This window comes from Perognathus longimembris, chromosome 3 (assembly GCF_023159225.1).
Source record: "Perognathus longimembris pacificus isolate PPM17 chromosome 3, ASM2315922v1, whole genome shotgun sequence".
Lineage (NCBI taxonomy): Eukaryota > Metazoa > Chordata > Mammalia > Rodentia > Heteromyidae > Perognathus > Perognathus longimembris.
Window position 1 is genome coordinate 66,541,637 of NC_063163.1, and position 25,936 is coordinate 66,567,572.

General features: G+C 51.6%; 1 protein-coding gene across 1 annotated transcript in view; it reads left to right on the forward strand.

The window, feature by feature from the left end:
- The window catches only part of Rfx2 (regulatory factor X2), a 60,941-nt gene that overhangs the window by 930 nt on the left and 34,075 nt on the right, over nt 1-25,936 (forward strand). The window lies entirely within an intron of this gene.

Genomic DNA, 25,936 nt, shown 5'->3' on the forward strand with positions numbered 1-25,936 from the left:
GGGGCTTACTCAGTTTTTCTGGGGGGACCTCCCTGGAGCCCCCTTTCTCCCTCTCTGAAGTCGGTGCGGTTGTCCTGGAGAGAAGAGAGTCCCCTCCCCTTCTCATCCCCAAGTTCCTGGAGCCCCAAACCCTCGGCGTTGGGGGGTCGCGGGTTCCTCGGCGCCCTCCTCTCGCTCTCAGCCCCCCCCCCCGAGCCTGCCTCCGCCCCCCCCCCGCCCGCCGGTGCCTCCCACGCCCCTCCTGGAAGCGCTCTGGCGCCCCCGCGGTTCCCCGGCTTTGCCTGATCTGGAAGCCAGAAAAGTTTCTCTCCAAGGGGCTCAAAAACAAAACCGAAGGCGAACTATTAATGAAGTGTGGTGTCCCGTCTTATAATGAAGTGTTGTGTGCAGGAGCGCGCCTGGGGGCGGGGAAGTCCCTCCCTCCATTCTCCCTCCCTCCATTCTCCCTCCCTCCCCCTCCCCCCGGGTTCCACGCGCGCACGCGGACCCGCGCCCCACCCGCGCACCCTCGCTGCACCCCGAGTCCTGTTTACCCCGCGAGCCGCCGGGCGGGGCGCAGCCTCCCGCTCCATTCGCCAAGCTGGCTTTTCCCACCCCAGCGGCTATTTCCAGTCCCCGCCGCGCCCCCCCCCCCCTTCGGCCGGGGCAGCCACTGCGGTGAGGGGCGGCTCACCTTCTTATTTTAACCTCCCAGATGCCCGGTGGGACAGGAGGGGACGGGCGGGTGCGGGGCACTGCCCTACACATCGCATTCCTACTTAGGGTGTTTTTAGTTTGGTCTCCCCCCTATCCCCCACACTCCTTTATTTTTGTCCTTTGGCCACCAAACAGTGAGACAGGACTTGATGGCAGTTTCTCTGCTGCCGGCTCCCCCCTCCCCCGCACGTCCAGTGACCCTGCCGTGTTCTGGGTCAACTGACACCCCGCAAAATATTATAGTACCAGCAGTAATAATACACTTATATGATGTGACTGTAATGATCATACATACAGATGTTATTACATAATTATGTAGTACAATATGTTGTGATGGTTTATATGTGATTATATAAGATGTAACTATATGCAATATATAATTGTACATAAATATAATAATGGCACACATATACCCTTTAAACTTGTAGACTATGTGTCAAATACATGTATGTGTGTGCATGTGTGCACACCAGTATTGGGGCTTGAACTCAGGGCCTGGGTGCTGTCCCTGAGCTTTTTTTGCTCAAGAATGGCACACTAGGGGCTGGGGATATGGCCTAGTGGCAAGAGTGCTTGCCTCATATACACGAGGCCCTGGGTTCGATTCTCCAGCACCACATATACAGAAAATGGCCAGAAGTGGCGCTGTGGCTCAAGTGGCAGAGTGCTAGCCTTGAGCAAGAAGAAGCCAGGGACAGGGCTCAGGCCCTGAGTCCAAGCCCCAGGACTGGCAAAAAAAAAAAAAAAGAATGGCACACTACCATTTGAGCCACAGCGCCACTTCTGGCTTTTGGTGTTTAATTGGAGGTGAGTCTCACAGATTCCCCCCCACCCACTCAAACTGGCTTTGAACCATGAACCTCAGCTCTCAGCTTCCTGAGGAGCTACAATTTCAGGCATGAGCTATAGGCACCAGACACCTAACCCATTTTTAAAAAGGAAGGTGAAGTAAAGGTATTCACAGACCAGTGATAATAGTAATGACCCAACACCTCACCATCATAAACTTAAGGAAACCATCTTTTGTTCCTGGCTCTGTGACAGCAAGTGCTGGGTTGCCTGGGTCCTCCTTGGTCCTCAGTGATGAGTGGGACTCCTCCACACAAGTTTGAAGATGTAACTTGACCCTAAAACAAAATCTCTGTGGCTACTCACCCCCACAAGTAAGACCCCTGGGAAAGGATTGAGATTTCTTCACCTAAGGCAGCAGCACTCCTTCATCCACAGGCTTCTCAGGCAGGCTTGAAGGAAGGGGCTTTACAGAAGGGCAGTGCTGCCTAGTACCCGATCTATGTGTGTGCATGCGCCAGTCCTGGGGATTGAACTCAAGGCCTGAGTACTGTCCTTGAGCTTTTTCACTCAAGGCTAGCACTCTACCACTTGAGCCATAGCTTCAACTTCCAGCTTTTTGGTGATTAACTGGAGATAATTGGAGATAAGCCAGCCTGGGCTGGCTTCAAGCACTGACCCTCAGATCTCAGCCTCCAGAGTAACTAGGATTACAGGAGTGAGCCACTGGTGCCCAGCTGGAGCTTTTTTATTTCCAGATTTGGATGGGGAAGGAATTCTGAAATCATTTACCCCACAACAAACCAATGCTGGATTATGGTGTTCCTTTCTTTGAATGGCTGACTCGCAGAGGATGGGACAGAGGCAGTGTTATTAATGACCTCAAGTGACAGGCAGGTACTTGGAAACTGTGGTCTTTGCTTTCTGGAGAGAGGCACAGGGAACCTGAAGATGTGTCTGTAGAGGAGTTTCCCATCTTCTTGCTGTGTTTATCATCTTAGCGCTCTGGAAGGAGGAAGCTGTGTGTCCCATATGCATGTGCTGGTTGTAGCTGGGGTGCCTGTCCTTACCTAGATCTCATCTCAAGTTTCTTATGAGTTAGTTAATAGCTATAAGAATTTAACTTTAATTAACTACACAGTAAAAGTTTGATTCTTGTGAGGCATTTAGTAAGTACTAATAGTTGAACTTGTAAACTATATTGTACACATACTCACACTGGGTTTGAACTCATGACCTCCCACTTACTAGGCAGGACTCCCAACCCTGTTTGCTGTTGTTATTTTTGCCATAGGGTCTTAATTTTTTTTTTTTTTTGCCAGTCCTGGGCTTGGACTCAGGGCCTGAGCACTGTCCCTGGCTTCTTTTTGCCTAAGGCTAGCACTCTGCCACTTGAGCCACAGCACCACTTCTGGCCGTTTTCTATATATGTGGTGCTGGGGAATCGAACTCAGGGCTTCATGTATGCAAGGCAAGCACCCTTGCCACTAGGCCATATTCCCAGCCCATAGGGTCTTGAATTTTTACCAAGGGCTTGTTTCAGACTTCAACCTCCTACCCGTTACCTTCTTTGTACCTGGGACCACAGGCAGGCAGGTCACACTGTGTTGCCTATAGAGTCTGTCCCCCCAAAAAAAAAATCCCCCAGTGTTCAGAGTTTTCTGGATTTTAGTACTGTTCAGAGTGAGGTTTTGCATATTGCTTAAAAAGGCCTTGACTCGATCACTGGAATTTAAATGATGACATGCCCCCTCCACAGGCCATATTTGGCATTAGTGTATGTACTTGTTGGATGGATGGATGGGTGGATGGATGGGTGGATTGATAGATGAACTGGTAGATGATGGATGGATAGATGGGTGAATAGGCAGATGAATGGATAATTGGGTGAGTGGATAGATGGATGGGTGGGTGGTTGGATGAATGAGTGGACAGATGGATGGATGGTGGATGGATGGATGGATAAGTAGGTAGACAAGTGGATGGGTGGATGGATAGATGGGCAGTTGGAAAGGTGGATGTATGGATAAGTAAATGTTTGGGTTGATGGATGGATGGATGTGTGGGTGGATAAGTGGGTGGATGGATGGATGGATGGGTAGCTGGACAGATGGATGGGTGAATAGATGGGTGGATGGGCAGGTGGGTGATGGATTGATGGATAGATGGATGGATAAACAGTGGATGGATGGATGGACAGGTGATTAGACAGATGTGTGGATGAATGACTGAGTGGATGGATGGATGGACAGACAGGTTGGTGGATGATGGCATGTATGTTGGGAATTAGAACATTAAGAACACAGCCAGGCACTGGTGGCTCACACCTGTAATCGTAGCTACTCAGGAGTCTGAGATCTGAGGGTCACTGCTCGAAGCTAGCTCAGGCAAGAAAGTCCATGAGACTCTTATATCCAATAAACTACTCAAAAAAGCTGGAAGTGGCGCTATTGCTCAGGTGGTAGAGTGCCTTCCTTGAGCAAAAGAGGCTCAGGGACAGTGCCCCGGCTGGAGTTTGTCCTCATGTAGCGCATGCCTCTACACTTGAGCCATGCCTCCAGCCCATTGAAGTGTTGTTACAAGAAAAAACTGACAGGAAACCTGAGAGGAAGAGTAGAATGAGAAGGTGTGCGCAGGCACTAAGGAACTGGGGAGAGGGCAGAGGAGAAGCTTGCCTGGCCTTGGGCTTGGAGATGCGTCAGTTCCACAGCCTGCTGGTTACTTCAGGTGCATTCTGCTTGGCACCTGACATGGGAGGTGGTCTGTGGGCAAGCCATGATTCCCTAAGCCTGCTGTTTCCGCAGCCTGCCCCTCCCCTGGGCCAATCTCAAGTTTCTGCTCCCCACTGCAAGGCCAGAGCCTTGGAGTGAATCCTAATTCATAACTCTTCCCCAAGCCCTCAGCAAGTCTTCCCTCTGTGCTTCCCCACCACCTCACCCAGCCTCTGCAGCCCTGCCTGCCCAGAGGATCGCCTAGGCACACTGTATGTTTATGTGTTTATCTCATCACCTCCATGCCTTCCATTTGATTGTCAGCCTGGGGAGGAGGAAGAGTTCTTTGTTTTCTTTAGCTTGTGCATCTTCAGAGCTCAGGATAGTTCTGGCACTGAGTGGGCCCTTCATAAACATCTGCTAAGTAAACAGATGAATGGAGTCCTCCATACCCTGGGCAAGCATAGGTAGAAATTAAGAGTAATTTGTAGGTCAGGCATGGTGCCTCATGCCTGTCATCTCAGGTTTGGGGGGGGGGGTGGAGATGGGCCAGAATCCTCAAAGCAAAGACTTGAGCAAGGCCTCCTCATATCAACACAAAAGCTGGGCATGGTGGTATACTCCTATAAACCAAAATGAAGCTGGCACTGGTCAAAAATGTGACACTATAGCTGAAAAAGCAAGAAAAAGAAAAATTAATAATGATAGTAGTAATAATATAAAGTTCAGGAGTGTAAGTCAAGTAGTGAGCACCTGCCTACCAAGCACACAACCCTGAGTTCAAACTGCAGTACCACTAAAAGTGAAAGAGACCATTGTATAACCTCTCTGCACTGACTAGGTGCTCATCAACACTCATTGCTACTCTTCTTGGACCCGAGCAAAAGTGCGGTGAGTGGCCTGACATTAGCAGGGTTGATTTTGATTTCCTGACTGGTCCAGAATAGAGGTGTCTGGCGAGGGGGGCCTCCTGACTCCATGGCAGAGGGTGGCACCCGCGACGATGGTGCAGGCAGGTCACTGTGCAGCTGGGAGCGGCCTGCAAGTGCAGCCCTGCACCCTGCATCCAGCCGCCGTTTTGCCCATGAATGCCCCAAACTGGTTTCGCTTTTCTGTGAGCCCTGGCCCTTGCATGCCAGCACAGTTGACATCTGGAAGCCTGCCATTTGGAGGCAGAGCCTGGCCTCGTCTTCAAGGCGTGCCAGGACCTGAGCCGGCCCTGCTGCCTGGGAATGCATGCAGGCCTGGTGCACCTCCGCACTTGCCTTTAGAAAGTGCATTCCTGCCTCGTGATGCATGCACTTGCTGGGGCCAGGATGGCTTGGTCCAGTCCTCTTTCTTCTGCTTGGTGCTGGGGTTTGAACTCAGGGCCTGGCATGTTCTTAACTGGTACTGTACCATTTAAGCCATGATTCTGGCCCCGCTTTTTGTTGGTTATTTTGGAGATGGAATCTTTTCCCAGCACATGCTGGTCTGGGACCAAAGGCCTCCAGATCTCAGCCTCTTGAGCAGCGAGGATCATAGGCACGAGTCACGGGTGCCCGGTTCTTACTCTGTTTTTCTTTTTCTTTATACCAAGTCTAGGCTTGAACGTAGGGCCTGGGCTCTATCCCTAAGCTTCTGTGCTCAAGGCTAGTGCTCTACCACTTAAGCTACAGCACCAGCTTTTTGGGTAGTTAATTGGAGAGATGAGTCTCATGAACTTTCTTACCCAGGCTGGTTTTGAACTGCAGTCCTTAGAGCTCAGCCTCCTGAGTTGCTAGGAGTACAGACATGAGCCACCATCACCAACTTACTCTTATTTTTCATGGTTGTGAATTCTATGATTTCCCAGTGAAGATGATTGACTTGTGTTTTGGATACTGGTAATCACTTTACACCTGCCAGAGCTTGCAGGTTAAGATACAAAAGAATTAAAACCCACAAAAAAGTAAGGGAGAACTGATGTGTTAAGGCTCAGTGGAGTGATTAGGTGCTGTTTGTTATGAAGGAAGCCAGATGTGATAGATAATATCATAGATCATATCATAAATAGATCATATATACAGAGAGACAGAGACAGAGACACAGAACAGAGAATAATTTCATACTAGGAGACTGAAAATGTGAACAGAACCCAAACTTGAGGTGTAGAGGCAACAAAACAGTATGGTGCTAAAGAGGCTGCTGTCATTTACCAAAACTCTCAAGGAGCCAGCCCAGTAGAGTTCAGAGGGAAGAGCTTTCAGGCAGGGGCCAGCATGCACAAAGGCCCTGGGGTAGGTAGGACAGAGTGGAGATCCCCTGTGCCTGGCCCAGCAAGAGAAAGTGGGCTGTGTGGCTGATGGTTGTTGAGCAGAAGGCATAGGTGTCAAGTGGAGCTGTCCAGTTATTTACTGAAGGAGTTGCTTTCCAAGCCTCTGACCTGCATCATCTCTCAGTCTCTGATGCCTCTTTGAGCCAAGAACTATTGCATGAGCCACAGACAAGAAGAGCAGAGTGTCACCTAGGGCCCCCTTTGAGCACTGTCTGCCAGAGCTGGGTGGGGAGGGGCAGCCGTGCTCTCAGACCCTCCGGCAGCTCAGCTCCGGGTAGCCCTGGCTAGAGGAGGGCTCTCCTCTCTCCGTGCTGGCCAGGCAGCGTGGGGCCACACAGGCCTTTAGTGGATGTGCTGGTGGTGCCCCTGCGGTGTTTCCATGGTGCCCTGGTTCTTGCAAAGTGACATGTGGGCTGCTCAGTGCAGGGTTCCATGGAGTGGACGTCCACTATGGGGGGAGCAGACAGACAGGAAGTGCCTGGCCCCACCAGCTTCTACTCTGATCCTCAGTTGGCCTCCACTAGGAGCTTTGGAGGTGTAAAGACTCACACGGCCTCTGGGTGGTGCTACAGGAGGGCATGCCCCAACATGCCAGGGTCACGGGGGAAGGGTCAGCTACCCTCCTTTCTGGGAAGTAACTCTCACACTGAGCCCCAGCTCACCCCCCTCCAGGGACCAGCTGACACCTGTAACAGGAGCCTTCTTTTCATGAGAAAAGTCCCTATAGTGTTCTTTGGTGGGACAGCAGAAAACCTGGGCCCCTGTGGCTTGCCTGCCCCATCCCTGGTACCAGGTGGAGCGGGACACTAGGGAGGCTGGCTGGAGATGTGGGTGAGACAGGAGGAGTGCGGAGTCCAGGCTGCAGCAGAAGCTCAGGGTGTTGTGTAGGATAGTCCACAGAAGGAAGGTGGCGGAGAGTGGAAGAGGAGGCCAAAGGCAGAGCTATAGGAATTCTGGGAGCAAAGGACTGGAGGGAGCTCTGCCCAAGGGCTCATCCCCAACACTGCCCCCCAAAAGTGAGAGGAAAATCAAGGAGCAGTGAAGTGAGAACAAGTGGAGAGGAAGGCTGTTGTGCATTGAATTGTGGCAAACCCCACTTAGCATGCACATCCCACCTTCTTCACTTCTGGGTGCACAGCTCAGCCTTGTTGAGCAGGTCCCATAACCCTGTGGCCCCCCCCACCCTCCACCTCTGGAGCCTATCATCTTTCAAACTGAAACTCTGTCCTCATCAATGCCAGCTCCCCTCCCCTGACCCCGCACCATGCTTCCTGGCTGAGGGCCCTGTCCTCAGGGTCCCTCTGTGATGTAGCAGGCATCAGGACCTCCCTCCTTTTCATGACTCAATCGTATTCCATTCTGTGGATGGACTGGTGTCACATGGTCCGCCCATCCACCGTGCATAGAGACTAGGCTGTTGCACAGCTTTGCTGTTGTGACTTGTGCTGAGTGGAGGAGGCTGGGTGGAAGGGGGGAGGGGGGAGCTTGAGGTAGAGGAGCCCCTGGAAAGAGGCTGAGAGGGTAGAGGAGGAAACCAGGAAGACAAGGTCTGGTACAGACCACAAGGATGCGACTTGGAAAAGTGGCAGGGAAAAGGTCCTGCCCCTCCCGCCAAAAGCAGTGTGGCTCATTAAGGGCTCGTTTTTCCAGAAAACTGTCACAGGCCTGCCATGACACCATGGAGCATTTGTACAGTCACACTGGCACCTAATTATATAGATTTTTAAGTGAACCCTTTTATGTTTTAGAAACATTGCCATGTTTCCCCTAATCCATTTCTGTCCTAGAGGAGATGTAAAGGCCCAGAGCAGCTTACAGGACAGCCATGAGCCGTGGAAAGGCATCCCCTCCTCCCCACTCAGTGGGGACCCCAGGAAAGCAGGGTGCATGGCCCCTGCCTCCTTTGTTCCTCTCCCGCACACGAAGCCAGCCTGGAGGAAAATAGAATGGAATCCCAGACCCACAGAACACATAATGAACTTCCGATTTTAAAAACAATTCTTGGTTTCCCAAAAGAAGTTACCTGAGTCAGAACTTTGTTCTTTTTGTGGGGTGCTTTTTGCGGGGCTTCTGAATTTTTGTGGGCTCAAAATATCCTGCCTCTGAGGAGCTTAAACTAAGTGTATTTGCCACATGGAAAATTAAGCAGAGTGAGGGTTCTAGAAACATCGAAAATGGCTAGCAAGAGTACTCAGACCCACAGCGGCCGCACCAGGTGCATGTATTTCCATGTGAAGTGACACCCAGGAGGAGAAAGTCTGCTAGGCAGTGTCCTAGGAATTGGGGCTCAGAGCAGGGCTGGGGTGTACCCAATGGTGGCTGTGGCCAATGGGGAGTCTCAACGTGCAGAACCAAAGGTTCATCAGCAGGCAGCGATTGAACATCAGGGATTGCCGGAGGCTGGGGTCAGCAGTGGTGGCCAAGCCCTCCACACTGGAGGGGGACCTTCTTCCATCTGGCTGTGTGTCCTGCCCAGGCCCCAGACCGTGGCTACCTTCTGGGCTCAGCCCTGACCTGAGACTCCACTTTTTTTTTTCTTTTTGTCTGTTGTATGGCTTGAACTCAGGGGCTGGGTGTTGTCCCTGAGCTCTTCAGCTAAGGCTAACACTCTACCACTTGAGCCACAGCGCCACTTCTGGTTTTCTGGTGGTTCATTGGGGATAAAAGCCTTACAGACTTTCCTGCCCAGGCTGGCTTTGAACCTCAATCCTCCGATCTCAGCATCCTGAGTAGCTAGGATTACAGGCGTGAGCCACCGGCACCCCCAGCATGAGACTCTACTTTTGAGTCCTGCATCCGGAGATGGATTTGTGAAGACAGGAAACATAGTGAGCACAAAGTTTGTTAGGAAAGGAAGGTCAGGTGTGCAGACTGTGCCAAACAGAGATACAGTGATAGAAGAGGAGGAGCCTTATCACATGGCCCAATGCCATGGGGAGATGGCAGACAGGAGCCTTCTGCGTAGGTAGAGGAAGACTCAGGAGTGGGGCATAGTTCAAGTTTCAGTTATGGGCATAGCCTGGCTGGTCAGTAACTCAGTCCTGGTTCTCAAGGCTCTGCTGTCCCTTTGGTCCCTTGTCATGACAATGGTGGTTTCCTGGAGCCCAGGGTAATGACAAAGGGACTGAAGGGAGGACGACTCAGGGAGAGACATGTGCAAAGCGGGGTAAGGGTGCCAGGCTCTTCTGCTTCTCATTAATCTGTGGGTCCAAGTCAGGAGTTGGTGCTTTTCAGTACAAACAGTTAAAGCACACATTACAAATATACTTTCAATAGATGGAAAGTGGGCCATATCAGGTGAGCAGGACAGCATTAGCCCTTGAGGTTTTGGGAAACCCCTGTCCCTCAGTCCAGCCTGAGGAGGTTGGCTGCGGTCACCTGGGTAGAGAAGATTTTTTTTTTCTGTGTGTCAGTGTGTGTCTGTGTATGTGCATGCATGCACATGCACACCAGTCCTGGGGCTCGAATTCAGGACCTGTGTGCTATCCCTGAGTTCTTTTTGCTCAAGGCTAGCATTCTACCACTCGAGCCACAGCACCATTTCCAGTTTTCTGTGGGCTAACTGGAGATAAGAGTCTCACGGACATTCCTGCCTGGGGTTGGCTTTGAATCGCTATCCTCAGATCTCAGCCTCCTGAGTAGCTAGGATTGCAGGTGTGAGCCACCAGTACCCAACTGCCTTAGTTTTTTGCTAAAGCTAGCCCACTAATATTCGAGCCATAGCTCCATTTCTGGCTTTTTGGTGGTTAATTGGAAAAAAAGAGTCTCACAGACTTTCTTTCTGGGCTGGCTTTGAACCTCGATCCTCAGATCTTATCCTCCTGAGTAGCTGAGTAGGCACGAGTCATTGGCACCTGGCAGGGGAATTTTTCATTACAGAACAGTGTTTTCTCTCAGAACCTAGCAATTTCTTCCTTTGAGGTCACTAACATTTGGCCCTGTATAGACTGGAGGCCTTGGAGAACCTTCCATGTAAGTTTTTTTCCATTGTCCCATTGCTCATAGCTAGCTGCCACCCCAGATGTTCCTGGGAGAAGGTGAGGTAGAGGATGATGGGTCAGCAAGAGTGACAAGGTTGCAGGAAGTGTCCCTAGCACTAGGACTTGGTCCTGCAAGGCTGCCCAGGCAGGTACTGGTGACATAGCCTCTTACTTCCTCTCCTGGGTTGTCACCAGTCCTGGGAGCATGATAAATGCTGTCCCCGCCCCCTTCCAGAGCTGTTCCCACCCCTTCCCACAGGGCTTGAGACAACCTACTTGGGCAGCCCAGTTCTAACACCGCACATTCCTGAAACCTGCCTCACATCTGCCTGCTTTTCATGCAGTGTTCCAGAGATTATTCCAGCCCTCCAGTGTGTTTTCCTTTACCAGATCCCCACAGAAATTGTCACCAACACTCCCACAGTGAGTTTTGACATCCCTTTACTCAGCCAAAATTGCAAGTCAAGGTCTTTTCATGAAAGTTCCAGTGAGTGGACCCTTGTAAAGGACATGCTACCCGTCCCCTTGCCAGGAGCATCGTGCACCGTGGAACATATTAGATGCTTCATTCTTCCACTCAGTTGCCGTGGTGTCACTGGCCACTTGTTTTACTTAGGGACTTTGCAAGATTATGTTCTGTTAAAACATGGCTTTGAGCTGGGCACAGTGGCTCAGAGTTCTGTAGTCCTAGCTACTTGGAAGGTAAGGTCTGGAGATGGAGGCTTGAGGTCAGTTGCAGCACAAACACTCACACTCACAAGACTCCCATCTCAACCAGTGGCTGGGAGCCGTGGCTCAAGCCTGTCATCCTCAGCAGCAGTGGGAAGCAAATAAAAGGATAGCAGGCCAGGTAAGATAAGGCCAGCAAGATGAGAGGGGACTGGAGGCATGGTGCAAGCAGCAGAGCACCTACTTAGCTAGTGTGAAGCCCTGAGTTCATATGTCCACAAATAGCAAATAGTTCGTCATCCGCTCACTGAAGGAATTCTCCTGGGAAAAGGGAGGTGACAGGGTGAGAGATCTGAGAGCTCCAGAGGCTGCTGGGCCACCTGGACAAGTCAGCCCAGCAGACATAGCCGGCCCTTGATGGGAACAGCCAACCGAATGGACAGAGTTGAATCAGATATGCCTGTTCTGTGCTTGTGCAGGTATTTCCAAAGCTAGCTCTCTGCCTCACCCTCCTTGACGAGGACAGGGCCGCCTACGGGTCCCCCTCTCCCACCTCCTGTAGGCTGCTGGGGTAAGCCCCCCAGTGGGCAGGGCCTTCGGCCACAGTGTGGTGTCTCCCTGCACGAGGAAGAGCAGCGTGGGCTCTGGCACCCGAGGCAGGGGCACTCCAGGTGGCTCCCTGGTGGAAGAGGCCAGGGGCTGCAATCCATGGAGGTGCCATTAGCAGGCAAGCACGCTTTGCAGGGCCATGGCCAGGAGCACCCCCATTTCTAAAGTATCTGAAACAGATACCCCAGTGTCTGGTTAGACAAGGAAAAAATGATTCATACTGGGAAAGGTGCTGAGGTTTGAACTCAGGACCTTGCAGCCTGCCAGGCAGACACTCCACCACTTGAGTCACTTGGCTCTTCTCAGTGCTGGCCATGGAAGCCAGGGCTGCCCGGGCACCAAGCATGGCTTATCTAGAGCCACACCACCGGCACCTTTACTGCAGTCAAAGTTAACCAGTGAGAGAGGTGGAGGCTGGGGGCGGGGCTCAGCCCTGAGCCTTTGCCCTGGGGTTTGTTCATAACACGTGCATACACACGTGCAGGCACACACACATATCCGCGCAGGCACACATACATGCACACAAATTCTGGCACAGCAGAATGAGAAACCTGGTGGTTTCTCAGTGGAAGTTTGGAAACCATGTGTCGTGGGTTATCTGATTACACAGCTCCTAACAAAACGACCTACGCTGTCCGTGACTGGGCCATTTGCTAGTCCCTCTGGCCCAGTGCTGTGGCCGACACCACCAGTTCTTGTACCAAGCATTGCAGCCACCCAGCATGCCTCAGCCCGGCTTCCTCCCACCCTCCTCCCCTGGGACTTCACACCGGATAGGAGGATTTTTCCAGAAGGGCAGGGAGCAATTTGTCAGCCATCAAGTACAGCAGGTGGGCTGAGCAGCTCAGCCAGACTTTAAAAATAGTGGCTGTCAGATCCCCAAGGTCAGGTTTTGGAAATAAAGGGTTGTCATGACGACGACGCCACACACTCACCCATACACTCATTCCCAAGGTTGGCTTTTCCATGCTTCTAGAGCCTGTGGTCTAGCTGTAGTCAATGGAACATTCCAGAAATGAACATTTTGTAGGACTTTATAATTTTTATTAGTATTGATTGTACTCATTGTTCTATTTATGATGGTAGTTGTTTCTGATTTATAAATGAAACTTTACCCAGGTGTTCATGGAGAGAGAAACCCATAGAACATACCAGGATGGGTACTACCTGTGGTTTAAGGAATCCTGGGGGTCTTGGAATGTGTCCCCAACAACCACATTACTGCTGAGCCTTGTGAAAAATTAGCCAGCAGTGTTTATAAGGGCATGCCCAGCATGCCCTTAATCACATGAAAGTATTGGGTCAGACACAGTGGCTTGCACTTGTAATCCCAGCTCCTCAGTGAGTCTTCTACCTTAAGGTAGGTCCAAGGCCAGGCTGGGCCAAAAGTTACTAAGACTCCATCTCAACTAATAAGTTAGGCATGATGGTGCCCTCCTGTGATCCCAGCTATGCAGGAGGCATAGGGAAGGGAATCACAGTCTGAAGATGACCAAAGTATAACTAAAGCAAGAAAAGGCTGGAGGCATGGCTCAAGTGGTAAGAGTCCCTATCTAGCAAGCACAAGGTCCTGAGTTCAAATCCCAGCACCACCAAAGAAAAGAGAGGTGAAAAAGCTTAGTGTGTGTCTTGGTCCTTTGGGCTGGTGCCAAGGAGTCTGTCCTACTGCTGAGCCCAGCTGCCTCAACCCAGCCCTGAGCAAGAGAGGACAGGCTGGGTGCAGAGGGGAGAGCCAGGCCTCCCCATGAGGGAGAGACTGGAGGTGATGGGCCATGTGTGGACACCATCCCTTCCCTGGAAGCCTGAGCAGCCCACACTCAACTCTTCCCTCCTCCCAAGCTCTCTCCCTCCCCTCATCCTCATCCCCTCCCATGGATCACTCCGTATCTGAGTGATCTGTCACATGCTACCCCTGCTCAGGACTGTTAGGGTGGCCTGGCTACTCCCTGGGGCTTGGTCCTGGGGCCTGTTGTGCGCCCCCCCCATCATTGAAGGTCCCATTTGTCCTCCAAAGATAGACTTTAATCTGACCAGGGTGAGAATGGGGTGGGGAGCTGGGATAGTGTTCCAGAACCCCATGGTCCTCCATGAAGACCTTCAACTAAGCCATGAGAGCCTGTAGTATTTATTAATGAAATCGATCAGGCCATAACATACGATGATAGTGTGCGATAGTAACTAAGTGCTCATTCCTAATGGCCGGGGACAGGTTGGGCCAGTGTGTCCAGGTGTGTGGAGAGGTGTTTGGTCACTGAGTGACCTTCCTGCAGATTGAGGACAGCCTGATCATCTGCCTGGACCTTCTTGCAAATTGCCTTAATTTGAGCAAAGAAAGCCGCGCACAGAATGGCAGGGTTCCGAGGGAGAAGGGAGGACAGCATCCTAAACTCAGGGTCAGAGCAGAAGTGTTATAGAATCTGTGGGCCAGCTGGGCACCATCGTGATGGGAGTCTCTCAGTTGTAGCTGAATGCCACAGCGATATGTGAATGCATGGCCCAGGGCTGTGTGCCAATAAAACTTTATTCATGGATGCTGAAATGCAAATTCCTATCATTTGCCTGGGTCACAAAATATTTGGACTTGGATTTCCTCCAACCACATAAAAATGGCAACACCATTCTTAACTTGTGAGCAATAGTAAATCAGGCATGTGACTGGGCTGGGTCCTGGCCTGTCTGCCTGTTCTCTCCTCCCCTATGTAACTACTGCACCCAGTTTTGTGCCGGGTGACCCCTGCCTGTCCCACCCTGCATTGCTTGGGGACCAGGACAGCGTGCTCCCAGAATCTGAGGACACACTTGGTTCCCTTTGCCATGCAAGAAATGATTGGTCAGCATCTCCTTTCCTGCCTTGCCCTTGTAAAACCCTGGAGGAAAGTTACTATCTTTGTGGGACACCACAAAGTCACTATTTGTTGACTGGACTTAGTTCTTAGAAAGGGGGCATCATGCAGAAATCCATCCATCAGTCACTGTGCCTGCTTTCTAGTGAAGCAGGGCGCACTGTGGTGCTTGTTGCTCCATACTGAGTGCTCTTCTAGGTCAGTGCAGGCCCGCAAGGGGACAGTGGAGGGAAGGATGCAAGTGCAATTCTATTTTTATGTTGGGGAGGGATTTGAACTCAGGACCTCACACTTGCTCTGCCACTAGAAGTGTGCTCCAGTCCACATATGTAGTTTTAAACTTTGTAGTTGATCTCTCCACGCCCCCTCCTTTGTTTTTTTTTTGTTTTTTGTGTGTGTGTGTGTGTGTGTTTCTTTTTGGTGCTAGTCCTAGGGCTTGAACTCAGGAACTTAGGGCCTGGGCGCTGTCCCTGAGCTGCTTTGCTTGAGGCTAGTGTTCTACTACTTGAGCCACACAGCTCCACTTCTGACTTTTTGGTGGTTATTTGGAGATAAGAGTCTCATGGGCCTTCCTGCCCAGGCTGGCTTTTGAGCTAAGATCCTCAGAGCTCAGCCTCCTGAGTAGCTTGGATTACGGGTGTGCACTCGGCTGTAGTTGCTCCATTTTGAAGGGTGGCAGAGGCAGGCCAGAGCAAGGGGAAAGGGTATGGTGTTTGCAGGTGGGCTGTGTGGCTCTCCTATACTACTGGTACTACACCCAGCCTCTCCTGGGCACTCGCCGGCTCTACTCGCCATTCGAGTTCCGTTCCCACAGGAAATCCCTTCCCACTCTGTCCTTGCCTGAGACTGGCCTGGCATCTTCCTAACTACCGACATCCTCTCCCAGTCATGGCCTCCAGTCCAGCTCAGCCCTAGCCTCCAAGCAGGACAGATTACCTGCCCGTGACCCCTGACAACTGGTGAGAACGGTGCCCTGCACTCAGCCATTCTGCAGCTCCATGCTGGGTGGGCCACCATGCAGAGCTCCTCCCTGCCAGGTCTGTTTTGCTTTGCTCTGCCTATGTGCCTGACTCAGCCTCTGCTGTCGCCGCCATGCCCTGGGCCCCTGGGGAGGCTCAGTCTCTGGGCGGGTTTGTGCCAGCAGCCCCAAGTTCATGCTTGCTGTGTGGAGCCTCACCTAGCAACCGCATTTCCCGCCCTTTTGTCCCAAGCCAGCCCGTCCAGTCACTGTCCTGCAGCATGGCAGCACGGGGCTAACCTCCTGTGACCTCCCTTCTCCTGAACGCCCAAAGTCCTTGGGTCAGGAAGATGGGCATGTCAGTCCATGCTGGCTGCTATCACAGAAATGCCTTGGGATGGGTTACCTGTGACACCGGAAGGACATCACTCGGGGTTCCGACGTGCAGGACGCCTACCACCCTAGAGCTTGGAAGGTGCTCAATGCCACTCCCAGGAGTGGCCAGTGTGTGGCAGAGGGGACAAGACTGTACCCTCTGGCTCAATCACCTTCTGAAGAACCCACTTCCTAACAGGCCCATTGTAGGGTGGGGTTCTCTGTCCACTGCCAGGATGGGGAGCAGTAGCCCCGTGACATCGCTGCTCTCAGTTGTCATATGCCCACCCTCCCAGCTATACTTCCTGGAGATGTCTAGGATGATCTCTGAAATGACAAGGGCTGTGTGACACCTGTGAGTTTGGCCAGTCCAGGATGGCACAGCCCCAGAGCTGAGGTTCAGTGTTCATAATAGTGGGTGAGGCCTGCAAAGAAGCCCACCTTTACACACAGACCTGGAAGACGCATGCGCTCTGTAGACAGGGAGAGTGGATCACCCACCAGCTCACTGTGTGTGGCGTTGCTCCTTCCTTTAGCAGCATGGCAAGCCCGTTGATGGGTGAGGGCCCTGTTCCCATCGCAGTGGCCTGGTCGTTCTATGGCTGAGGGCCCCATACCTATCGCAGCTAAGCTGGGCCCTTCTTTTCTACCACATACAGAAAGACATGATAGAAGACATGCCCAGTGCCTATAGCTTTAATCTAGCAACTGCTGGGAGGGGCCAGGAGGATTACAATTCAAGGCCAGTCTAAGAAAAACATTAACAAGAGCTGCTTGTGATGGTTCACACCTGCAATCCTAGCTACTCAGGAGGCGGAAATCTGAGGATTGCAGTTTGGACCCAGCCAGCCAGGAAAGTACATGATACTCTTATCTCCAATAAACCAGAAAAAGCCAGAAGTAGTGCTGTAGAATGCTAGTCTTGAGCACAAAGAGGCTCAGGGACCATGCCTAGGCCCAGAGTTCAAGCCTGAGACTGGCAAGAAAAAAAGAAAAGAAAAATGTTAACAAAACCTCTTCTCAGCAAGAAAGCTGTGTGTAGTGATTACCTATCTCGGATCCCAGCAATGTGAGAGGCCATAGGTATGAGGATGATGGTCTAAGCCACCCTAGACCAAGATGCAAGACCCTACTTAAAAAATAAAGCAAAACACTGGCTGGAGGTGTGGCTCAAGTGGCAGAGTGCCTGTCTAGCAAATATAAGGCCCTGAGTTCAAACTCGCAGCACTGCTAACAACAACAAAAGGAACTCATATATTTGAAAAAGAGAGAACTCCATGAAAGAATGGACAAGACTTCTAGAAGATACAGAAGTGGTGCATGGAAGCTGCCGTGCTCCACAGACCCTTGGGGAAATGCATCCCCAGCACCCCAAGCCTGCCCATCTCTGTGTGGGCACCAATGAGCAGGAGAAGCCAGTGGCTCTGCCTTGGGATCCTGGTCACTTCAGAGACTGAGAATGAACGATTATGGTGTGAAGCCAGCCCAGGCAGAACAACTTGGCACAGCGTGTGGTGGTACGTACCTGTCATTGCAGTGAGGATGCAAAGCCTGTGAGGGTGTGGCTCAGTGGTAATTCATCCGTCCAGCAGGCACAAGGCCCTGAGTTCAAACCCCAGGACTGCCAAGGTAGAAGTTCTGTAGAGGCCATAGACCCCCCCCAAGTGTGTCTGCGTGCTGAGGTTTTATAATCACTTGCATGGATCATGTGTAGAAGCCATCACTGGCCTTCACCTTGACTGTTAGATTAGTAGTTAGTTTGGTGTGCCCAGTCTTACTTGGCTTATTTATACAAACATACAATGCCCATAGCAAGGTTTTGGAAGCATAATAATTATTAAAAAATGGAAAATAATAGATGCCTTGGGAGCTCCTAGGTTTGAGTTTTGCTTTCTCCCTGTGAGGTGAAGAGCCAAAGCCACACCACATTGTGTGTGGGGTTCAGCCTTCCTAAGCTTCTCTTGGCTGCTGGAATAAAACCCAGAGGTCTGACCAGGCCCCAGGCAGGGCTCTGCTGACCTCTCCAGCTCCTCCCCTGCGCTGCCCCAGGGACTTTGCACCTGCCATCTCCTGTTCTCTTCCTCATCTTCCATGGCCAGTCCTCCTTGCCTGGGTCTCCACCCACTGCCCTGGTCAGCTTCACCCCCAGATGGCTTGTTGAGAGGCCTGAAGTCCCTTCATTAATCACCATGGAGACTCTTGCTCGTCTTTCTGTGGGGGCTTGGAGAAGGGGCCTTAGAAGCCACTTGGCCATGCTGTAGACCCCAGACACTGCGACAGAGGTGGGTAGAAGCTTTCCTGGGGGAGCTGAGTGACTTGACTTATGAGATAGGGCCTCACTATGTAGCCGAGGCTGACCTAGAACTGGCAATCCCCCAGGCTCTGCCTCCCCAGTGCTGAGGGGAGGGATTACAGGTGTGTCAATGACACTGTGCTCCAAAACCACTTTGAGGGACTTGCTGGCTTTCTGTGTCTCTTTCTTTCTTTCTTTCTCTCTCTCTCTCTCTCTCTCTCTCTCTGCCTGTCACTAAGCAGTGTGCATCCGGGCCCTGTGGGTAGAGGGGGCGGGGCAGGAGGGCTGGCGCATCATGCCTGTGTTAGTCCCATTGGACTAGTTCTGCTGCTGGGGGGCTCAAGGATGAAGTATTTGATAAGATGATGAACTCCATATATGCCCAGGGATGAGCTCAGCCTGACGGGAGGTGCTCCTTGAGGCCCACATTGAGATTACGGGGCTTTGAATCACAGTACTTTCCAGAGACTCATTTAATTAATTAAATGTTGGGCCGTTGCTGGGGTTTGGACTCAGACATGGCCCATCTTCCCCTCCCCCTCCCTCTGGTTATTTTTCCAGATAGCATCTCAACTTTTTGCCTAGGGCCAGCCTCAACAAGAACCTTACCTGTCCACTCCCAGTAGTGACGGACATGAAGTACCACCTCAAGGCTTGTTGGTTGTGATGGGGTCTCTCTAACTTTTTGCTCAGTATGGTGTCGAACCTCACTATCCTGATCTCTGCCCTGCGAACAACTGGGATTGCAGGCTTGAGCCACTGGAGTTGGAGCGTTTCCGATATTTAGGTAAAAGCAGACGGAACTTAGGCACACTGACAGTGATTCGCAGCAGCGACACTGCTGGGCATGTGTGCCAGTCCTTGTGTGGGCTCTGTGAATCCCACACCTTCCCCACCCATGGTGAGGAAATGACATGAGGAGCAGAAGTCACTGCTTGAGGCCACTCAGCCCTCAGCTAGTGGATACACAAGTGGGGTGCAGGCGCCCCCTCTTAGCCCCTCTGCTGTATCCATGGGCATCTCCAGCGGCAGCTCTGTCGCCCTCCTTTATCCTGTAGCCTCTTCACAGGCTCTGACATCAGATCCTCCAGCTGCTCAGGACCCTGAACCTGAGGAGGTTCCTGTTTGTTTCCATAGTTAGTACTGGGTTCTGTATTCTACCACTTGAACCATGTCTTCAGTCCTTTTGGTTTAGTTTATTTTTCAGATAAGGCCTTGTCTGGGGCAGCCCCTGATCTAGATCCTCCTACCTCCACGTGAGTAGCTGGGATTACAGGCAGGAGCTGTTGTGCAGGGTGAGGAGGGCCTTCCTTTTCGCTCTATTAGCACCATTTTCCAGGTGATCCCATCCACTCACAGGAACTGAGATGGGGTCTTGATAACGCATTCCTTCCAGTTAAGAGTCTGCAGCCAGTAATCTGTCTGTCCTTCAGGCAGCCAGCAGCCCTGGAGTGTTGTCTGATGGGCACCTTTAGCACCACATGCATGGTGCCTGGTCCACCCCAACCCTCCTGGGCCCCCCTGCCAGCTCCTGCACCGCAGGCTCAGGTCCACCCAGGCTCCCTTCCTCCACTCTCACCCTTGAATCCCACAGAAAATCTCATTGGTTGTGACTTCAATGCTCTCCATTCCTGCACAGTCCCCCAGGTCCCTTTCTCCTCTGGGTCCCCCTGCCTTTTGCACCCATTCCCAGTGCTCTCTGTTCAGTTGCTCTCTGTTCAGCCCTGAGCCCAGCCTTCCAGTGGAAGCCAGAGCCCACTGTGTGCCGCCTTCTTTCTCCTTCCCTCACTGCCCAGGTACCCACAGGACGGGCTCTAGGAGGTCTCTCTGAATTGCACGTGGCGACCATCTCACTATGTCCTTCTGCCGAGGAAGGAGGCAGAGGGCTTCTGGATTCTTAAGGATACAGCCTCCTTCCAGGGGTCCCCACTTCCTGAGACCGCAACATGAGGATTCTGCGGGACACAGCGTCGGGCCTCCAGTGTCCCCCGCTTCTAGCCAGCCTCCTGTGCTAGATGACCCTGTGTGGCCCCATGTGCCCTCCCCATCCCATCTGCCCATGTCACTTTGTCACCCCTGCCCTTCCCCTGCCCCACACAACACTTGTCGTCGGTGGGGCCTCTGTGGACAGTCTCTGTCCTTGGTGTCTGTCCCCCATGTGTTGGCCCAGGTAGGCAGGAACCTGGTTTGGTTCTCCACCTTGCCGTGGGCACTTGGGGCAGATGTCAGGCCTGTGTTGAGTGGACAGTGACAAGTGCCCAGGCTCTTGAGAGTGGGCTGTGATCCCTCCAGGACGGCCCCACACTGTGCCTGGAAGCTGACTTGGCAAGATACGTGTGTGTTGGGAGGAAGAAAGGGGGTGCTGGTGTGAGAAGGTGAGAGGACAGGCAGAAGAAGGGACACTCCTGTGCCCCCACTTCCCCAGCACCAGGTGCCTGGAGCTCCTGAGCCCCCACCTCCAGCCCCAAGCTGTCCCCCTGTGCCCCATGTCATCCCTCAGCAAGTGACTCATGGCTGTAACAGGCTGCCCCACACCTGACCCAGACCAAGGCCTAGCTACAGAGGGAGGGGAGGCTGCCTGGAGCCCAGGCTGTGGAAGAAGCCAGTTCCTGCCCTGAGCAGCAGAAGTTGCTCTGTGGTTGGCCACAGATACTCATAGAGAAGGATGGGTGAAAGCCACACTGGAGTTCTTTAGTGGAGGAGGGGGAGGCCGGCCCTCCTGGGCATGCGCCTTCCCAGGACCCTCCCTCCCCCCCCCCACCCCGGCAATGCCCCCGAGGAAGCATCCAACCCAAGTTATTGCCATCAGCTGTGGCCCAGGAAAGGCCTCCTGTATCAAATCCTCGTGCCTCTGCCTCCCTAGAGCCAGAACTAGTCATTCACCATTGAACCCAGTTTTGACCTAATTTTTTTTTGTGTGTGTGTACCAGTCCTGGGGCTTGATTTCAGGGCCTGGGCACTGTCCCTGAGATTTTTTGTTCAAGGCTAGCATTCTACCACGTGAGGCTCAAATCTCAGCCTCCTGAGTTTGCTAGGATTACAGGTGTGAGCCACTGGTCCATGGCTGAGCTAGTTTCTTTTTTTTTTTTTTTTTAATTACTGTACAAGTGATGTACAGAGGGATTATCGTTACATAAGCAAGATAATGAGTACATTTCTTGTCAAACATTGTTACCTGCTCCCTTGTTTTTCGCTCGCTTTCCCTCCCCCCACTCCCCGCTTCACCTGCTGAGCTAATCTTAATCATGATATTTCCATGGTAAAAACATTGAATTTGATGACAAAGAAATGGGGCCCTAATAAGGGATAGAATACTAGTGTAGTAAGCCCTAGAGGAATTTATCTACCCAGACCCTCTTTGAATCCTTTCAAAGTCTGTTTGATGGGAATCTCTGGTTTATCTTGTGAAATGTCAATAAGTGCTTTCTAGAGTTATGGCACCTGGAGCACTGACTAGGCTAGCTAGAAACTTCTAGAAGCCAGAAGAGAAAGTGGATCCTGAAGGCTTTGAATGACAAAACCACAGTTGATGATGCTTCTAATTGCATTGCAAAAAAAAAAAAAAAAAAAAAAACCAACCAACCAACAACAAAAACCTGCTTATCTCACCACCTTTTCAGAATATTTTACTCACTTTTTCTAAAATTAATGGTGCTCTTTGTTTTGGAGTTGAGTGAGTACTTGGCTGAGGTGGAGACTGAAAACAGGAGAAGACAAAACTGGGGCGGGGGGACCTGACGCCCTCCCCACCCTGCACAGGAGCAAAGTGCTGGCTGGGGAACATGACAGCTCACCCCAAATTTGACGTGACTGCAAAGTCACTTAAATTAGTTTAAAGCTGGGCTGGGGATATGGCCTAGTGGCAAGAGCGCTTGCCTCGTATACTTGAAGCCCTGGGTTCGATTCCCCAGCACCACATATACAGAAAATGGCCAGAAGTGGCGCTGTGGCTCAAGTGGCAGAGTGCTAGCCTTGAGCAGGAAGAAGCCCGGGACAGTGCTCAGGCCCTGAGTCCAAGGCCCAGGACTGGCAACCCCCCCAAAAAAAATTAGTTTAAAGCTTCCCCACCCCTGGGGCATGGGGATTGTCATCAGGGTCCACTGGTCCACTTGCTCCCACTTGCTCAGAAGATGCTCTGCCACTTGAGCTCCAGTCCAGTGTGTTTGCTGGATGGTTGGAGGTGGAGTGTCTTGAGGGCTTTTCTTCCTGGGCAGCTCACCTTGACCTTCAGATCTCAGCCTCCAGAGGAGCAAGGTTACGTGACCTCCGTTGGTTATGTTTGAGGTAGAGTCTCACTTTAGTCTCATTCTTGTTCTCCCCTGGATCCCTGGGGATGGTGGGTGTGCACCACTGCACCAGCCATGTGTGTCCCCTGTAGCAGGGACGACAGGCACTCACTGCCACTCTCAGGATAAGAGCTGAGGATCGAGGTTCAAATCTAGCCTGGGTAGAACAGTTCATGAGACTCTTACCTCCAATTAACCACCAGAAAACTGGAAGAGGAGCTGCGGCTCAAGTGGTAGAGCACTAACCTTGAGCAAAAGAGCTCAGGGACAGCACTCTACCTCTTGAGCCATAGCACCACTTCTGGCTTTTCGGTTTATGTGGTGCTGAGGAATCAAACCCAGGGCTTCCTGCATGCAAGGCAAGCACTCTACCGCTAAGCCACGTTCCCAGCCCCAAAGAGACTTGTTTTTGTTTCTTCCATTTCATTGTCATTCATTGAGCTTGGCTCTGGGGGTTTAATGTCCTTTTGTTGTCCCCAGTGAGTTGGACAGTGGGGTCTGAGGTGTGGGGATGGTGACAGGTGGGATCCACATTTCCCATTTTGTCTTTGTGGCCTTTGAAACCTCTGGGTCCTAAGGAAGGGATCTTTGACCCCATTTTCAGTTCCTTGCCAGTCTCAGTACATCTGTGCCTTGGAGACTGATGACCACACAAGGGCTGGACTGTAGCTCAATGGTGGAGCACCTATTTAGCATGTGTGAGGCCTTGAGTTCAAACCCCCCAGTACTGCCAAAACAGAAAGGGAAAAAGAAACAAAAAAGGAAGTTAGGTGAGTGGTACATGAATGGAAGGATAGTGGTCTGGCAGAATGTGGAGGTGGTCTCAAGGCTGAGGGGTTCTGGCCCCGACCTGGGGCCCATGGAGGTTGAGGATGAGCCGAGGGGGTACTGGCCGCTCTGATGGGTGGTGGTAGATCTGAGTTAGCAGGCGTGGTCTGGTGCTCCAAGCACACACCCTCACCCCTCTGTGCCACCCACCTCCCTTCTCTGTCCTGCACCTGGGGACAAATGTTTGTGTCGCTAGAGCTGGCCAGCCCCTCTTCCTCCTCTCTCCTGGAAGTTATGTTATCTGTGTCTTCTATGCAAGTATGTGTCCCAAGTCTGTGCCCCAGCCCAGGGAGCTGTTCGTCACTGCATCTGTGGCGGTTAACTGGTGGCATGAGTCACACTGGACAGTCGCACTGTTATCCTTTATTACTTACTTTGTTCCCTGTGTGTGAGAATCCTGGATTGTCTGCTCCAAAGGCTGGAGTTGGTCGGCTTTGACTGCTGGACAGTGCCTCATCTATGATAGGCATCAGGTATCAGGAAATATGTATTTCGTTTGTTTTGTCTTTTTATTTTTTATTGTTATAATAAAGGTGATATACAGAGGGGTTACAATTACGTAAATCAGGTAAAGATTTCATTTGTGGACAGTGTCACCCCTTCCCTTGCTCTCTCCCAGTTTTCCCTCCCTTTCCCACACACAAGTTGTAGAGTTCATTTTCTACATAGTGTCCAATGAGTACCACTGCTGCATTTGTTCCCCCTTTGTCACATTGTCTCTGTGCTCCCCTTACTCTCCCAGAGACAGAATGAACAAACAAGACAAAAAGAAGAGAAAACAAAAGCAGCAACAACTCCCCTCATGTTTCCATTTCCTGGAGTTCATTTTGGTAAATATTATTTTATATGATCAGATGCAGAAATATGTCTTGTTTGGCACAATGAAGCCCCCAGCTCAGGTTCCTAAGCTGAGCTTCCTCATACATAGGAAGCTGAGGGGCTCACAGCCCAACATCGAAAGCCCCCCTTCAGATGAGTCCAGTAGGGACCCCAGAGCAAGGCTTGCAATGTTTAAGACCACTGGGCAGAGCTCCACTTCCCTTTGCAAGACAGATGCCCCCCAGGACCACAACAGGGGACCCCATACTCTGGATACAGCCAAATCAGTGTGTGTGTGTGTGTGTGTGTGTGTGTGTGTGTATGCACATGCATGCGTGTGCATGCACTCAGAACACTGGCCACTCCTAGGGCTTGAACTCAGAGCATGAGTGCTGCTCTTGACCTTTTTTGCTCAAGGTTGGTGCTGTTCCACTTGAGCCTCAGTTCTACTTCTGGCTTTTTGGTGGTTAGTTGGAGAAAAGAGTCTCAAGGACTTTTCTGCTCTGGCTGGTTTCAAACCACAATTTTCAGACCTCAGCCTCCTGAGTAACTAGCATTACAGGCCTGAGTCACCAGCACCTAGCAGTTTTGGCTGTGAGATAAGCATATTTGTTTTCCTCCATGGGTCAAGATGGCCCGTGTGCCCCACCATCAGAGGCTGTTGCCGTGGCCTGGCAGTTTCCTCCCCATCCCCGGTTAGGGAAGGAGGCATGGTGATGGGAGACGGCCAGCATCCTTGGTGTAGAGCCAGGGCCCCATGCCTGGCACGGTGGTCCCTGCACTGCTCCCGGGTGAGCCTGTTTTGTGAAAGTCTTGTGAACTGAGCATTCTCTGCTCTGATGTTACACTTTTTTTCCAATAGTTAACCATGATTCCTTCTAGTTTGCCTAGAAAACATTTGTCATTATGACCTATCCTACTCTGTGTGGTGATAAATACTTTCTTTCCTCATGGGGGAAAAAGGCACTTTCTCCTCCTGGACCCAGGAGGGCTTGAAATCCTTCCTGGGGTGCCCTCTCGCTGCTCTGCCCTGAGCGGGAGCCGCTCCTTCTTGGGTCTTGTTATTTCAGGACAAATATGGTAAACTGTTTTCCCTCGGTTACTATAGAGAAGAGATTATTTGCCTTTCTCTTCAGGCTCCTGAAAATAATAGATTACATATTTGGGAGGTTTTCTTTTTAGATCTGGTTAATATGAGATAGAGGGGGTTGCTTTGGGATGACATTGTTTGGTTTGGGAGGTATTCTCCCCGTTGCCCAGCAACAGGCACTTGGAAACGGGAGTGGACTGCGTTGTCCCTGGCAACCGTTGTTACTCAGCAAACAATGAGGGCCGGGCAAACAGCGCCAGGATTGCGGACTCCAGGTTTTAATTGCACATCTGCATACATCTTCTGTGATCAGATTATGAGTGGGTTTGAATGGCCTGGGCAGGTGGAGGAGTCCCCTGGGGTCCCCACAGAAGACAGCCTGGGCTGTGCTGTCAGCACGCTCACGCACACCCGGGAGGCGCCGGCCAAGCAAACCTGTGCCCGCTGACTCCGCTCCACACCACGCCCAGCAGGGGACTTATTTTCGTCTTAAGTGGAATTTCTTTCCTGATCTAATTCCTCGTGTTTATAAAGTCATTACTTGGCCAGCCCCCTGCCGTCCATCACTAATAAATCTGCAGCTTCTCCACTGTTTCTCAGCACCATGCTTCATTCTTTCAGCTCAAAAATATGAGAAGGGCAGACCTGAAGATTGGATAGCACACACACACACATACACAGAGGCACACGCACA